An 11824-nucleotide genomic window follows, 5' to 3' on the forward strand; every position below is an offset into this window, starting at 1 on the left:
GAGCTTCTCAGGGTGCTTCTACGAAGTCAGGGATACTGTGGGGTTAGGAGGAGCCTTTTGGGATTCCACTGGGTTTGGTGCATTGGAAGAGGGCCTCATCTCCAGTGGAGGCAGGAACCTCAGGGTTCCTCTGATTTCAGACTCCGATCCCAGGGTCCGTGCAGACTTGGGACAGGAGAGTCAGGCCTCGTCTTGGGTTGAGGCATGGAACTCCTCTTGCCCCTCGAGGTGTTCATGGGGTGACAGGGCACGTGTCCAGCTGTATTTGGAACCTGCACGTTTTTCCAGAAGATGCACGGTGTGTCAGTGCCCCTTCGTGTTGGGACTTCATCCACAGGGTGGCATTCGAAGAGGTGTCCTGGCTTCGGGTTCTTTTCAAGAGCTGACCGTGAAATCGGGGTCCTTCGGAATGTGGCACCACCCACAAGTCCACGTCTCGAATTCCTTCGTGAGACACGCCTCAACCTGAGGGGGGACCGGAAGGTCGGGAACCCCTTCCAGACAAAGCAGGGGAATGGACACTCCTGTCGAGATCAGGAGGTGATAAGGGGCTCAAAGGATGTCATGCCGGGAACCTCAGTGTTCCTCTCGAGGGAGACCGGTAAGTCAGGGAACTTTGTGAGTCGCATCAAGGCTGTTAAGTACCGTTTTGAACTCAAGACGGCACGTGGGACTTCTCTTGAGACGCCGTCGCCGAGAGGGCTTCATCTTGCAATGACGGGGGAACCACGTGGTTTTTCTCGAGTTGCGGCGTGATTCTCGAGTCACGACGGGGAATTCAGGATGCGTCTTCTGTTGGCCCAGGAAGTCCAATCTTCCATTCGAGTTGCGAGGGATAGCTGGGGATTGCTTCCGAGTGACTGCAGGGCAAATAGACCTCATCTAGGCTTGTGTCCGGAGGCCAATGTTCCTCTCCAGGGGCGACACAGGTCTCGGGGTTGCATTCCAGACTCACCGAGGGTGTCAGGCCTCCTCGCGAGTGGAAGTAAAGACCTCCATTGTCCTCTGGAGTAGTGACGGGTATTTGTTGGAGCCCACAGAGTGGCCTAAAGGGAGCCACTCCTCCTGTGGTGTTTGGAGAGAGGAATCCTGATTGCTCTCTAGGTCATGGGGGAATCGAAGGCCCTCATCTCGCGATGACGTGGGAGTCTCGGGGTTTTTCTTGAGCGGCGGCCCCAGTGTGGGGTTTCTAACGAGGTACGACGGGGAGGCAGTGAGCCTCTCGTGGGGTGCCAGGGAAGTCGGGTCACCATCCGAGAGGCCAGGGGAAGCGCGTGATTGCTCTCGAGTCATGGTAGGGGAATCGGGCCTCGAGACACCTTGAAGGAGGACTCTCGCGGTCTTTCTCGGGTTGTGGCAGGAAACCCTGGGTTCCCTCGACTTGTTCAGGTGACCTCAGGGAGCTTCTCATGGTCAGGGCCTCTCAGAAGTCAGGGAAACTGTGGAGGTGGGAGGGCCCTCTCGGGACTCCACTGGGTTTGGTGCATTGGAAGAGGGCCTCATCTCCAGTTGAGGCAGGAACCTCAGGGTTCCTCTGATTTCAGACTCCAAACGCAGGGCACTTGCAGACTTGGGACAGGAGAGTAAGGCCTCGTCTTGGGTTGAGGCATGGAATTCCGGTAGCCTGTCAAGGTGTTCACGGGGTGAGAGGCCACTTGTCGAGCTGTATTTGGAACCTGGGAGATTTTCCGGACGATGCACGGGCGAGTCACTGCCCCTTCGTGTTGACTTCATTCACAGGGTGGAGTTCGATGAGGTGTCCGGGCATCGGGTTCTTATCAAGAGGGGACCGGGAAATCGGGGTCCTTCGGAATGTGGAACCACCCACGAGGCCACGTCTCGAATTTCGTCGTGAGACCGGCCTCATCCTGAGGTGTGACCGGAAGGTCGGCAACCCCTTCCAGACAAAGCAGGGGAGTCGACCCTCCTGTCGAGATCAGGAGGGTAGAAGGGGCTCAGAGGAAGTGGTGCCGGAAAACGTCTGTGTTCCTCTGGAGGGAGACCGGTATGTCGGGGAACTTTGTGGGTCGCATCAAGGGTGCCAGGTACCGTTTGGACCTCCAATTCTTAACGTGGGACTCCTCCTGAGACGCTGTAGCGGGAAAGGGCTTCATCTTGCGATGAGGGGGAACCACGTGGTTTTTCTTGAGTTGCGGCGGGATTCTCGAGTTACGACGGGGAATTCAGGATGCCTCTTGTGTTGGCCCAGGGAAGTCCAATCTTCCATTCGAGCTGCGAAGGAAAGCTGGGGATTGCTCTCGAGTGACTGCAGGGCAAATAGAACTCATCTAGGCTTGTGTCCAGAAGCCAATGTTCCTCTCCAGGGGTGACGCAGATCTCGGGGTTGCATTCCAGACTCACCCAGGGAGTCAGGCCTCGTCGCGAGTGGAAGTAAAGACCTCCATTCTCCTCTGGGGTAGTGACGGGTATATGTTGCTGCCCACAGAGTGGCCTAAAGGGATCCACTCCTCCTGTGGAGTTTGGAGAGAGAAATCGGGATTGGGCTCTAGGCCATGGGGGAAAAGGAAGGCCCTCATCTCGGGATGACGGGGGAGTCTCGGGATTTTTCTCGAGCGGCAGCCCCAGTGTAGTGTTTCTCACGAGGTACGAGGACAAGCTCAGTGAGCCTCTCGTGGGCCACCAGGGAAGTCGGGTCTCCAGGCGAGTGGCGAGGTGCAGCGCGTCATTGCTCTCGAGTCATGGTAGGGGAATCGGGCCTCGAGACGCGTTGAAGAAGGACTCTCGAGGTCTTTCTCGGGTTTCAGCAGGAAACCCTCGGTTCCCTCGACTTGTGCAGCTGACCTCAGGGAGCTTCTCATGGTGCTTCTGAGAAGTCAGGGAAACTGTGGAGGTGGGAGGGGCCTCTCGGGACTCCACTGGGTTTGGTGCATTGGAAGAGGGCCTCATCTCCAGTTGAGGCAGGAACCTCAGGGTTCCTTTGATTTCAGACTCTGATCGCAGGGTGCCTGCAGACTTGGGACAGGAGAGTCAGGCCTGGTCTTGGGTTGAGGCATGGAACTCCGCTAGCCTCTCGAGGTGTTCACGGGGTGAGAGGCCACTTGTCGAGCTGTATTTGGAACCTGGGGTTTTTTCCGGACGATGCACGGGCGAGTCACTGCCCCTTCGTTTTGACTTCATTCAAAGGGTGGAGTTCGAAGAGGTGTCCGGGCATAGGGTTCATATCAAGAGGGGACCGGGAAATCCGGGTCCTTCGGAATGTGGAACCACCCACGAGGCAACGTCTGGAATGTCGTCGTGAGACAGGCCTCATCCTGAGTTGCGACCGGAAGGTCGGCAACCCCTTCCAGACAAAGCAGGGGAGACGACCCTCCTGTCGAGATTAGGAGGGTACAAGGGGCTCAGAGGAAATGGTGCCTGAAATCCTCGGTGTTCCTCTCGAGGGAGACCGGTATGTGGGGGAACTTTGTGGGTCGCATCAAGGGTGCCAAGTACCGTTTGGACCACCAATTCTTAACGTGGGACTCCTCCTGAGACGCTGTAGCGGGAAAGGGCTTCATCTTGCGATGACGGGGGAACCACGTGGTTTTTCTCGAGTTGCGGTGGATTTCTCGAGCTACGACGGGGAATTCAGGATGCCTCTTGTGTTGGCCCAGGAAGTCCAATCTTCCATTCGAGTTGCGAGGGATAGCTGGGGATTGCTTCCGAGTGACTGCAGGGCAAATAGACCTCATCTAGGCTTGTGTCCAGAAGTCAATGTTCCTCTCCAGTGTCGACAGGGATATCGGGGTTGGATTCCAGACGCACCCGGGGAGACAGGCATTCATCTCGAGTGGAAGCAAAGAATCCCGCTCTGCTCTCGAGTCGCGACGGGTATCTCTTGGAGCTCACTGAGTGGACTAAAGGGAGTCAAGCCTCCTGAGGCTTTTGGCGAGAGGTCGCGAGTTTGGTCTCTAAGCCATGCAGGAGACGAGGCCCTCATCTCGCGATGACGGGGGAGTCTTGTGGTTTTCCTCGAGCGGCGGCCCCGCTGTGCGGTTTCTCACCAGGTAAGACGGCGAGGTCAGTGAGCCTCTGTTGAGGCGCCAGAGAAGTCGGGTCTCCATGCTAGTGGCAAGGGGGAGTGCGTCATGTCTCTTGAGTCATGGTAGGGGAATCGGGCCTCGAGACGCTTTGAAGGACTCTCGATGTCTTTCTGGTTTTGCGGCAGGAAACCCTGGGTTCCCTCGACTTGTGCAGGTGACCTCAGGGGGCTTCTCATGGTGGCTGTGAGAAGTCAGGGAAAATGGAGTTGGGAGGGTCCTCTCGGGACTCCACTGGGTTTGGTGCATTGGAAGAGGGCCTCATCTCCTGCTGAGGCAGGAACCTCAGCGTTCCTCTCCATTTCAGACTCCGATCGCAGTGTCCTTGCAGAGTTGGGCCCAGAGAGTCAGGCCTCGTCGTGGGTTGAGGCATGGAACTCCGCTTGCCTCTCGAGGTGTCCCGCGAGAGAGGCCACTTGTCGAGCTGTATTTGGAACCTGGGGGTTTTCCGGACGATGCACGGGCGAGTCACTGCCCCTTCGTGTTGACTACTATCACAGGGTGGAGTTTTAAGAGGTGTCCGGGCATCGGGTTCTTATCAAGTGGGGACCTGGAAATTGGGGTCCTTCGAAATTTGGAACCACCCATGAGGCCACGTTTGGAATTTCGTCGTCAGACAGGCCTCATCCTGAGGTGCGACTGGAAGGTCAGCAACCCCTTCCAGACAAAGCAGGGGAGTCGACCCTCCTGTCGAGATCAGGAGGGTAGAAGGGGCTCAGAGGAAGTGGTGCCGGAAAACCTTGGTGTTACTCTCGAGGGAGACCGGTATGTCCGGGATCTTTGTGGTCCCATCAAGGGTGCCAAGTACCGTTTGGACCTCCAATTCTTAACGTGGGACTTCTCCTGAGACGCTGTAGCGGGAAAGGTTTCATATTGCGATGACGGGGGAACCACGTGGTTCTTCTCGAGTTGCGGCGGATTTCTCGAGTTACGACGGGGAATTCAGGATGTCTCTTGTGTTGGCCCAGGGAAGTCCAATGTTCCATTCGAGTTGCAAAGGAAAGCTGGGGATTGCTCTCAAGTGACTGCAGGGCAAATAGACCCCATCTAAGATTGTGTCCAGAAGCCAATTTTCCTCTCCGGGGGCGACACAGATCTCGGGGTTGCATTCCAGATTCACCCAGGGAGTCAGGCCTCGTCGCGAGTGGAAGCAAAGACCTCCATTCTCCTCTGGAGTAGTGACGTGTATTTGTTGGAGCCCACAGAGTGGCCTAACGGGAGCCACTCCTCCTGTGGAGTTTGGAAGGAGGAATCGGGATTGCACTCTAGGCCATGGGGGAAACGAAGGTCCTCATCTCGGGATGACGGGGGAGTCTCGGGGTTTTTTGAGCGGCGGCCCCAGTGTGGGGTTTCTCACGAGGTCCGACGCCAAGCTCAGTGAGCCTCTCCTGGGGCACTAGGGAAGTCTGGTCTCCATGCGAGTGGCGAAGGGGAGCGCGTCATTAATCCCAAGTCATGGTAGGGGAATCGGGCCTCGAGACGCTTTGAAGGACTCTCGACGTCTTACTGGTTTTGCGGCAGGAAACCCTGGGTTCCCTCGACTTGTGCAGGTGACCTCAGGGGGCTTCTCATGGTGGCTGTGAGAAGTCAGGGAAACTGGAGGTGGGAGGGGCCTCTTGGGACTCCAATGGGTTTGGTGCATTGGAAGAGGGCCTCATCTCCAGTTGAGGCAGGATCGTCAGGGTTCCTCTCCATTTCAGACTCCGATCACAGGGTCCTTGCAGAGTTGGGACAGGAGAGTCAGGCCTGGTCTTGGGTTGAGGCATGGAAATCTGCTTGCCTCTGGTGGTGTTCAAGGGGTGAGAGGCCACTTGTCGTGCTGTTTTTGGAACCTGGGGGTTTTCCGGAGGATGCACGCGGGAGTCACTGCCCCTTCCTGTTGACTTCATTCACAGGGTGGAGTTCAAAGAGGTGTCCGGGCATCGGGTTCTTATCAAGAGGGGACCGGGAAATCGGGGTCCTTCAGAATGTGGAACCACCCAAGAGGCCACGTCTGGAATTTCGTCGTGAGACCGGCCTCATCCTGAGGTGCGACCGGAAATTCGGCAACCCCTTCCAGACAAAGCAGGGGAGTCGACCCTCCTGTCGAGATCAGTAGGGTAGAATGGGCTCAGAGGAAGTAGTGACCGAATAACCTCGGTGTTCCTTCGATGGAGACCGGTATGTCGGGGAACTTTGTGGGTCGCATCAAGGTTGCCAAGTACCGTTTGGACCTCCAATTCTTAACGTGGGTCTTCTCCTGAGACGCTGTAGCGGGAAAGGGCTTCATCTTGCGATGACGGGGGAACCACGGGGTTTTTCTCGAGTTGCGGCGGGATTCTCGAGTTGCGGCGGGATGCTCGAGTTACGACGGGGAATTCAGGATGCCTCTTGTGTTGGCCCAGGGAAGTCCATTGTTCCATTCGTTTTGCGAAGGAAAGCTGGGGATTGCTCACGAGTCACTGCAGGGCAAATAGACCTCATCTAGGCTTGTGTCCAGAAGCCAATGTTCCTCTCCAGGGGCGACAGGAATCTCGGGGTTGCATTTTAGACTCACCCGGGAGTCAGGCGTCATCTCGAGTGGAAGTAAAGAACTCCGCTCTCCTCTCGAGTCGCGACGGCGACTTTTTTGAAGCCCCTGAGTGGCCTACAGTGAGTCAAGCCTCCTGTGGAGTTTGCGGAGAAGACTCGGGATGGCTCTTCAGGCCATGCAGGAAACGAAAGCCCTCATCTCGAGATGACGGTGTCATCTCGTGGTTTTTCTCGAGCGGCGGCCCCAGTGTGGGGTTTCTCACGAGGTACGACGGTGAGCTCAGGGAGCCTCTCTGTGGCGCCAGGGAAGTCATGTTTCCCATGCGAGTGGCGAGGGGAGCGCGTCATTGCTCTCGAGTCCCGGTAGGGGAATAGGGCCTCAAGACGTGTTGAAGAAGGACTCTAGAGGTCTTTCTCGGGTTGAGGCAGGAAAGCCTGGGGTCCCTCGACTTGTGCCGGAGACCTCAGGGAGCTTCTCAAGGTGCCTCTGAGAAGTCACGGAAACTGTGGAGGTGGGAGGGCCCTCTCGGGACTCCACTGGGTTTGGTGCATTGGAAGAGGGCCTCATCTCCAGTTGAGGCAGGAACCTCAGGTTTCCTCTGATTTCATACTCCGATCGCAGGTTCCTTGCAGACTGGGGACAGGAGAGTCAGGCCTCGTCTTGGGTTGAGGCATGGAACTCCGCTTGCCTCTCGAGGTGTTCATGGGGTGACAGGCCACGTGTCCAGCTGTATTTGGAACCTGCGCGTTTTTCCGAACGATGTACGGGGGTGTCAGTGCCCCTTCGTGTTGGGACGTCATCCACAGGGTGGCATTCGAAGAGGTGTCCTGGCTTCGGGTTCTTTTCAAGAGCGGACCGTGAAATCGGGGTCCTTCGGAATGTGGCACCACCCACAAGTCCACGTCTCGAATTCCTTCGTGAGACACGCCTCAACCTGAGCGGGGACCGGAAGGTCGGGAACCCCTTTTCGTGTTGACTTCATTCACAGGGTGGAGTTAGATGAGGTGTTCGTGCTTTGGGTTCTTATCAAGAGGGGACCGGGAAATCGGGGTCCTTCGGAATGTGGAGCCACCCACGAGGCCACGTCTCCAATTTCGTCGTGAGACCGGCCTCATCCTGAGGTGCGACGGGAAGGTCGGCAACCCCTTCCAGACAAAGCAGGGGAGTCGACCCTCCTGTCGAGATCAGGAGGGTAGAAGGGGCTCAGAGTAAGTGGTGCCAGAAAACCTCGGTGTTCCTCTGGATGGAGACTTGTATGTCGGGGAACTTTGTGGGTCGCATCTAGGGTGCCAAGTACCATTTCGATCCCATTCTTAACGTGGGACTTCTCCTGAAACGCTGTAGCGGGAAAGGTCTTCATCTTGCGATGACGGTGGAACCACGTGGTTTTTCTCGAGTTGCGACGGGATTCTCGAGTTACGACGGGGAATTCAGGATGCCTCTTGTGTTGGCCCAGGGAAGTCCAATGTTCCATTCGCGTTGGCAAAGACAGCTGGGGATTGCTCTCGAGTGACTGCAGGGCAAATAGACCTCATCTAGGTTTGTGTCCAGAAGCCAATGTTCCTCTCCAGGGGCAACAGGAATCTCGGGGTTGCATTCCAGACTCACCTGGGGACTCAGGCCTCATCTCCAGTGGAAGCAAAGAACTCCGCTCTCCTCTCGAGTCGCGACGGCTATTTTTGGAGCCCCTGAGTGGCCTAAAGTGAATCAAGCCTCCTGTGGAGTTTGCGGAGAAGCCTAGGAGTGGCTCTTCAGGCCATGCAAGAAACGAAAGCCCTCTTTTGCGATGATGGGGTTGTCTCGTGGTTTTCTCGGACTGCGGCGCCAGTGTGGGGTTTTTCACGAGGTACGACGGCGAGCTCAGGGAGCCTCTCGTGTGGCGCCAGGGAAGTCATGTTTCCTATGAGAGTGGCCAGGGGAGGGCGTCATTGCTCTCGAGTCACAGGAGCGGAATAGGACCTCAAGACGTGTTGAAGAAGGACTCTAGAGGTCTTTCTCGTGTTGAGGCAGGAAAGCCTGGGGTCCCTCGACTTGTGCCGGAGACCTCATGGAGCTTCTCTGGGTGCTTCTACGAAGTCAGGGATACTGTGGGGTTAGGAGGAGCCTTTTGGGATTCCACTGGGTTTGGTGCATTGGAAGAGGGCCTCATCTCCAGTGGAGGCAGGAACCTCAGGGTTCCTCTGATTTCAGACTCCGATCCCAGGGTCCGTGCAGACTTGGGACAGGAGAGTCAGGCCTCGTCTTGGGTTGAGGCATGGAACTCCTCTTGCCCCTCGAGGTGTTCATGGGGTGACAGGGCACGTGTCCAGCTGTATTTGGAACCTGCACGTTTTTCCAGAAGATGCACGGTGTGTCAGTGCCCCTTCGTGTTGGGACTTCATCCACAGGGTGGCATTCGAAGAGGTGTCCTGGCTTCGGGTTCTTTTCAAGAGCTGACCGTGAAATCGGGGTCCTTCGGAATGTGGCACCACCCACAAGTCCACGTCTCGAATTCCTTCGTGAGACACGCCTCAACCTGAGGGGGGACCGGAAGGTCGGGAACCCCTTCCAGACAAAGCAGGGGAATGGACACTCCTGTCGAGATCAGGAGGTGATAAGGGGCTCAAAGGATGTCATGCCGGGAACCTCAGTGTTCCTCTCGAGGGAGACCGGTAAGTCAGGGAACTTTGTGAGTCGCATCAAGGCTGTTAAGTACCGTTTTGAACTCAAGACGGCACGTGGGACTTCTCTTGAGACGCCGTCGCCGAGAGGGCTTCATCTTGCAATGACGGGGGAACCACGTGGTTTTTCTCGAGTTGCGGCGTGATTCTCGAGTCACGACGGGGAATTCAGGATGCATCTTCTGTTGGCCCAGGAAGTCCAATCTTCCATTCGAGTTGCGAGGGATAGCTGGGGATTGCTTCCGAGTGACTGCAGGGCAAATAGACCTCATCTAGGCTTGTGTCCGGAGGCCAATGTTCCTCTCCAGGGGCGACACAGATCTCGGGGTTGCATTCCAGACTCACCGAGGGTGTCAGGCCTCCTCGCGAGTGGAAGTAAAGACCTCCATTGTCCTCTGGAGTAGTGACGGGTATTTGTTGGAGCCCACAGAGTGGCCTAAAGGGAGCCACTCCTCCTGTGGTGTTTGGAGAGAGGAATCCTGATTGCTCTCTAGGTCATGGGGGAATCGAAGGCCCTCATCTCGCGATGACGTGGGAGTCTCGGGGTTTTTCTTGAGCGGCGGCCCCAGTGTGGGGTTTCTAACGAGGTACGACGGGAGGCAGTGAGCCTCTCGTGGGGTGCCAGGGAAGTCGGGTCACCATCCGAGAGGCCAGGGGAAGCGCGTGATTGCTCTCGAGTCATGGTAGGGGAATCGGGCCTCGAGACACCTTGAAGGAGGACTCTCGCGGTCTTTCTCGGGTTGTGGCAGGAAACCCTGGGTTCCCTCGACTTGTTCAGGTGACCTCAGGGAGCTTCTCATGGTCAGGGCCTCTCAGAAGTCAGGGAAACTGTGGAGGTGGGAGGGCCCTCTCGGGACTCCACTGGGTTTGGTGCATTGGAAGAGGGCCTCATCTCCAGTTGAGGCAGGAACCTCAGGGTTCCTCTGATTTCAGACTCCAAACGCAGGGCACTTGCAGACTTGGGACAGGAGAGTAAGGCCTCGTCTTGGGTTGAGGCATGGAATTCCGGTAGCCTGTCAAGGTGTTCACGGGGTGAGAGGCCACTTGTCGAGCTGTATTTGGAACCTGGGAGATTTTCCGGACGATGCACGGGCGAGTCACTGCCCCTTCGTGTTGACTACTATCACAGGGTGGAGTTTTAAGAGGTGTCCGGGCATCGGGTTCTTATCAAGTGGGGACCTGGAAATTGGGGTCCTTCGAAATTTGGAACCACCCATGAGGCCACGTTTGGAATTTCGTCGTCAGACAGGCCTCATCCTGAGGTGCGACTGGAAGGTCAGCAACCCCTTCCAGACAAAGCAGGGGAGTCGACCCTCCTGTCGAGATCAGGAGGGTAGAAGGGGCTCAGAGGAAGTGGTGCCGGAAAACCTTGGTGTTACTCTCGAGGGAGACCGGTATGTCCGGGATCTTTGTGGTCCCATCAAGGGTGCCAAGTACCGTTTGGACCTCCAATTCTTAACGTGGGACTTCTCCTGAGACGCTGTAGCGGGAAAGGTTTCATATTGCGATGACGGGGGAACCACGTGGTTCTTCTCGAGTTGCGGCGGATTTCTCGAGTTACGACGGGAATTCAGGATGTCTCTTGTGTTGGCCCAGGGAAGTCCAATGTTCCATTCGAGTTGCAAAGGAAAGCTGGGGATTGCTCTCGAGTGACTGCAGGGCAAATAGACCCCATCTAAGATTGTGTCCAGAAGCCAATTTTCCTCTCCGGGGGCGACACAGATCTCGGGGTTGCATTCCAGATTCACCCAGGGAGTCAGGCCTCGTCGCGAGTGGAAGCAAAGACCTCCATTCTCCTCTGGAGTAGTGACGTGTATTTGTTGGAGCCCACAGAGTGGCCTAACGGGAGCCACTCCTCCTGTGGAGTTTGGAAGGAGGAATCGGGATTGCACTCTAGGCCATGGGGGAAACGAAGGTCCTCATCTCGGGATGACGGGGGAGTCTCGGGGTTGTACTCGAGCGGCGGCCCCAGGGTGCGGTTTCTCACGAGGTACGAGGCCAGCTCAGTGAGCCTCTCCTGGGGCACTAGGGAAGTCTGGTCTCCATGCGAGTGGCGAAGGGGAGCGCGTCATTAATCCCAAGTCATGGTAGGGGAATCGGGCCTCGAGACGCTTTGAAGAAGGACTCTCGACGTCTTACTGGTTTTGCGGCAGGAAACCCTGGGTTCCCTCGACTTGTGCAGGTGACCTCAGGGGGCTTCTCATGGTGGCTGTGAGAAGTCAGGGAAACTGTGGAGGTGGGAGGGGCCTCTTGGGACTCCAATGGGTTTGGTGCATTGGAAGAGGGCCTCATCTCCAGTTGAGGCAGGAAACTGAGGGTTCCTTCCATTTCAGACTCCGATCCCAGGGTCCTTGCAGAGTTGGGACAGGAGAGTCAGGCCTCGTCTTGGGTTGAGGCATGGAAATACGCTTGCCTCTCGAGGTGTTCACGGGGTGAGAGGCCACTTGTCGTGCTGTTTTTGGAACCTGGGGGTTTTCCGGAGGATGCACGCGGGAGTCACTGCCCCTCGTTTTGACTTCATTCAAAGGGTGGAGTTCAAGAGGTGTCCGGGCACAGGGTTCATATCAAGAGGGGACTGGGAAATCGGGGTCCTTCGGAATGTGGAACCACCC

The 11824-nt window shown here is 56.7% G+C and overlaps 1 long non-coding RNA gene across 1 annotated transcript in view; it reads left to right on the forward strand.

Annotated features, from left to right (window-relative positions):
• The first annotated feature begins 1690 nt into the window (after positions 1–1690).
• Positions 1691–11824, forward strand: part of LOC133245779 (uncharacterized) — a 14163-nt gene continuing 4029 nt past the window's right edge. The window contains exon 1 of the long non-coding RNA XR_009735763.1: positions 1691–2045. This is a non-coding gene — a long non-coding RNA (uncharacterized LOC133245779). The remainder of the gene's footprint in view (positions 2046–11824) is intronic.

The sequence above is a fragment of the Bos javanicus genome, chromosome 4 (genome assembly GCF_032452875.1).
Source record: "Bos javanicus breed banteng chromosome 4, ARS-OSU_banteng_1.0, whole genome shotgun sequence".
Taxonomy (NCBI): domain Eukaryota; kingdom Metazoa; phylum Chordata; class Mammalia; order Artiodactyla; family Bovidae; genus Bos; species Bos javanicus.